Source organism: Cryptomeria japonica, chromosome 1 (genome assembly GCF_030272615.1).
Source record: "Cryptomeria japonica chromosome 1, Sugi_1.0, whole genome shotgun sequence".
Taxonomy (NCBI): Eukaryota; Viridiplantae; Streptophyta; class Pinopsida; order Cupressales; family Cupressaceae; genus Cryptomeria; species Cryptomeria japonica.
The window spans coordinates 49792507-49798394 of NC_081405.1; positions in this window are offsets into that span (position 1 = coordinate 49792507).

Sequence of the window (5888 nt, forward strand, 5' to 3'; positions counted from 1 at the left end):
CCAAGCAAAAAGACATCAATCCTCCAAAAACACAACATACCATCAGTATTTACATCCAGAACACTTACAGTTAGTTTCCATATATAGAATAACATTTCCACATATTTTTGAAAGCAACTTATCATACTACACATAGTCTACATATAACTCTGCATCATATCACTTACAGGCGGACGCCCGAACCAACATCCAGATAACCAACAAGCTTGACATCTGAATCAATGATATACTCCATACATCTCTACATTATATTACTTTCAAACAAACATCTAGTATACCAACAAGTGTCACCAACAAGTTTGACATTAACGACAGCAAAGATTCATATGTGCAACACTACAAACTAAGATATCAAAGAGAATAATCCTATCCACCACATGACTCAAAGACCAAATCAACATCCGATTTGATTTGCCAAACATGTTCACAATCAAGTACCATATTCAATGAACCAAATAAGTATCCAAGAGATAATTAACAACTTCCTAACATCAAACCAAATCACCACAAACATGATTAGGTCATGTCAATGCAAAACATGTACCTGCATAACCATGGCACCATAATCATCAACAAAGTTGTATCTATACTCAACTATCACCCACACAAAACTCTTAGTATCAAGCCATGTCCTCAAACCAAAGACAACCTATGTACCTATCACCATCAAAGTCCAAATATCAAAAACACATGTAAACTTGTACTAGGAAGCACCAAATTTATAATTAGCTATAGCATCATAGATATCTCATAAAAACATGTACTCCCTCAAGGTTTTACCTCTTTAATCATCTGGATGCTCACAAACAAGTACACCACTCTCCATACTCATCAAACTAATAAAATAACAACACCACTGTGAAGTCGGTTGAACATGCTCTCCAATGCCTATTCAAAATCAAAATTTTGATTTCATATGTAAAAGTTATGATGAAAACTATGTAATGAAGAATATTCAAATTATAGGCTCCAAAAAATATTAAAAAAACAAAATTAGGGAACCAAATTTGTACCACGGCGTAATGCTCGAAACTAGCTTTCCAACAAGTATAGGAAGTTGAAAAATGGACCATCTAGGTGATAGTTATGCTTTTTTGAAAAAAAAAACATCTAGTTTGACTATATGAGGAACATTTGTGGAGCCCAAAAATTTATCCAATTGGGTTAAATTTTATTTTCTAAAATTTTAAAAATAAAAATAATGTGAAGGTGGGCAAAACCCACCCCACAAAATAAATATTTAAAAAAAAAATTAATTTGTAGTGGTCTTTTCTGAAGAAAAAATAAATTGAATTAACTAATATAAGGTAGGATTTTTAAAATTTCAAAAAACACCTTTTCGACCCCGTAGACATTTATTTTTGTTTGATTTTTTTTCAACCTTGTAGGTAAAACATAAAGCCAACACGATTAATATATATATTTAATCTACTTATTAGGAAATAATGCATCATACCCACATATATTTACTCCATTTCCTACGTAACCCATGAGAGAAAAGCATGCGTACAAGCTTACAAAATCACCATTATGCAAAGATAAAATAGACAAGCCACAAGATAACACAATATATACCCTGGGAAAACCTTCGTGAGAGAAAAAACCCAGCCTCCAAAAGCATTCATACTCCATCATATTTATCAACCATAAAGCAATGCAAAGTAGTTACGAAGTTACAATGAATACCCTTGAACCATCAAACCCTCCAATGCATTCGCATGTGTCCAAACATGAATCCACACATCTCATGCCATGCTCCACAAATTTAATCCTCCAAAGGACTCAATATAATGACAACCCAAACCATCAACCAACCATAACCACTAAACAGATCTGATTGCTTTTATAGACAAAATCTCACACAAATACAACTAGAGGTAAAGTAAATCCATGTTCTCACAACTAACCCTTTACCCTACATTTAATATTGGGTACTAAGTTTTCTTTTTCTTTTTAAGTATCTTTCCCCAATATCAAATAATTACAATATGATATTACAATGTTACAATACAATATTACAATGGCCTCAAGAATATTCTGAAGAAATCTCTACATGTTACACATCCACGTGCAACATCACATAATAAATAAATATTACAATTATAAACATTATTATGCAAGGTCGACAACACCTTATTTCCCAACATTTGGTCCCATTTCATTGAAGGATCCTTCTTGTACATGTGATATACACAACAAAATATACAAAGTTTTCTACGATTTTAGATTAGGTTCTCTACCTTCTTTGAGCATAATTAGTTCCCCTTCAATGAGTAAATTGAAACCATTAACTACGCAAATTCCTCTCACAAGATTAATTGGATATTTTTGAGAGTAATCTTATAACAATTTGCTACAATTAAAGTTCTTCCCTTCCATGATTCTTCCACTACTAATTAGATATTCCTTTGCACACATATCATATAAAACAATTTTGTAGACACCTAAAATTATCTTAGCCTAATTAAAAAAGTATTTTATCTATTTAATTATTTTATCCTAAGTCGTCTATTAATTAAATAGATTTTTATTTATTTATTTAATTCATTTATCCTCTTTTAGCCTTTCCCTATTTAAATAAATATTTTGATTTATTTAAATTATCCTTTCCCTAAATCAATTAAATATTTGATTTATTTAATTGGTCCCACTTCTTCTATTAATTAAATAGATCTTTATTTATTTATTTAATTCATTAGATTTTTTCCCACCATGAGACTTGTCATTCATCTCTTAATTTGTCTTTAACCGCCTCTCTAATATTTTATTATTTCCTCTACCTACCCTTTAATCCTAGCCAACCATTTATCCTTTTACCTCTTAATCCAATCCTCCATTTTCTAAGGTTTCTTCTATATAAGAGGATTCCTTCATCCTTTCGTGACCCTAACTAATGCGATCATATCCCTAACTAATGATCATGCAATCTTTCATGTGATCAAGCAATCAAGCATCTGCACAACCACATTCTGTTCTTTGTTGAGCTCTTGTGCACAATACAAAATTTGAGAACAACTATATCAAGAAAGATCAATGGAGATAGGAAATAATGAAGATCAAACCCTACTAAGCATGTGAATGGTATAATCTTCCTATTTTGTTGTAATTTGCATGTTTTAGGTTCTTCATTGGTGTATGGTGGATCTTAATTGTAGAACAAGGGTTTTATGTGATGAATAATGATGAACAATAAAAACCCAACAGATACTGAGGGGGGGGGTGAATCAGTATGGACAAAAACTTCTTCAATAACTTAAACTGCAAAGACTGCACTAACTGGTAAACAATATCACCAATCTAAATCAAGGCACTATCAGTAAAACACAGTATGATTGTAAAAGACATAAACCAGTAACATCTAGATCTTCTCAAAACCTAATATCTCATCTCAACTTCACTCATATGCTTAAGCAAGTAATACATCAAAAATACAATGACCATTGGATCAGCTTGCATTACCGCTTAACAGAAAACACTTAAAACATCACATGAAAAAGCATCACACATAACACACTAATTTTTGACGTGGAAACCCAACTGGGAAAAACCACGCTGGGGATGAATACCCACAAGTTGTTCTTGAACTCTTCTGAAGTTTGCTTTGTTAGGAGCCTAGTCTGGTTAAAGACTTTACAACTGGTTCTACTAGGAACCGATCCTGCTAGGAATCACCCGGTTAAGGGATGGCTAAATACCCTGTTAAAGGTTACCTTGTAAGAGGATTTGAAGAACTCAATGATTTTGAGTCACCCTGTTAAAAGATTTACAAAAAGCCTGTTAAAGCTACCTTGTAAAGGGATGTTCCATCTGCTGAAATGGTTAGAAGTCAACAGGTAATACACTGCTCTGATAACAACACTTAATACCAAGGAAGATCTGCTTCAGTTTCTTTACATCTACAATCACACTTTGTAGATCTCTACTTATTCCTTAGGTCTGGCAAGAATCACCTCACATACATTCATTTGCCAACAACTTCAAATAAAAATCATCATCAACCTTATAGACATTAATTAGGTCGGTGGCCAAAACCTAAAACCCTAAGCATCTAGATTAACAATACAATCAGTCCAATCCTAGTCGTTTAAACACATTACATAGGGTAAAACAATCTTGAACAAATCTCAAGATGTTCTCCATTGTTTGTTCTTCACCGCTTCTGGAAGCTGATAACCCATCACACGCTCTCCACCATTTACTAAGATTTTGCACATTCTTGAGGTAGATAGAATCAATCTTCTTCATGCAAGATCCTCAAGGAGATCCTTCATGTGCACAAGGCTAACGTGGCAACACGATCTAATCTTCATTTCAATGCTAACTCATCACATAGACTTGGAATGCATCAACCAGAAACCCTGAAGCTGAGACTACCAACGGGTAGTCACATCAAATGAAACCCCGATACAAACTTTGCATATACCGGTTCACAATCCAACATACCGGTTCACTTTTTGCATATACCGGTTCATACCATCATACCGGTTCACTTGCCAGTTTGCTTACTTCAATATACCGGTTCATACTTCAGCATATTGACATCAATTTCAACATACAATCCCATCATGTCATCAAACTCTACACATATGCCAACATTATGTGGTTTGATCTTTGTTGGTTTTATAATAGTTTATCATTCCATTTTCACCCTATACAAAGTCCATTATAGAAAATCCACTTTGCCCATGTGAAAACTTATTCCACTTAGTCCACAATCCTCTACTCAACAGTAAATATTTTTTACTACAACCTAATACCCCTTCATTACCTTTCTACCCTCATATGGTGATCTTTTCTTAATAACTTTTTGTAGCATACCATTTAGGATTGAAAGTGTAAGAACCACAATGAGAAGATGCATTAAGTTTATTCCATTTTTTGTATATTTTTTCTTCTACCAAATGATGTAGAGAATGATCTATAAAATTGGTTATTTTTTTAGTTACTTCATGTGCATAGAAACAGATTCTTCATTAATTTTTCCTAATTATAGCTTCTCTAGTTCTACAAATTTGATTACCTCTCAAATGGGTTGAAGAAATTCAACAAAGGCTTAAAAATGGTCATCAAGATTTCATCTCTCTCAACCCAATTATAGTATCTAATGTAGATTCTAGAAATCACTACTATGGAAGATAAAGCCCCTTTGACCATAACAATATGGTCAAAAAGTATGGAATGAGAATCAAACTACATATCAACAAATTTGAGGAGTTTCACCTTAGCATTTTTATAATAATTGGTTTGCAAGTGGTGATTATTGCATATGAGCATATATAGTTTCTTCTCATTTCCAATGAGTTATGAGATCCAATGTAGCTTGTCAAATATCTTTTGCATTATTCAATGCAAGTACATAACATGACATCTAAAATATATGCATGCACAATTTATTCCGTACTAATAAATTAAAATTACTTTACAAACAAAGGAAACATCAATCACAATTTGGACTACATATGATGCCTACCTCCTCAATCGCATCACGCAGTTTATGGTTAAGGAAATTTTTATTTTTACCTTACCCTAAACAATCTATCACCTTTAAACAATAAGGACCCTTTGTTAGCAACAATCAAGAAGGAAGACTGAGAGAGGGGGGGGGGGGTGAATCAGTCTTCATGGATCTCATTACAAATTAAACTTTCAAAACATAAATTGATAAATCATAGCAATAACATATAAGCAAATTACCAACACAACACACAACACCAAGATTTTGACGTGGAAAACCCGCTTGAGGGAAAAACCATGGTGGGAGCCTACCCACAATAAGATGATACTCTCTAATAGTATGTGAAAATATTACAATGGGGAATGCACATGCATTCAAGCACACTGCCTAGAGCTCACTACTCAAAAGATATATGCCCAAAAGGCTACAACCC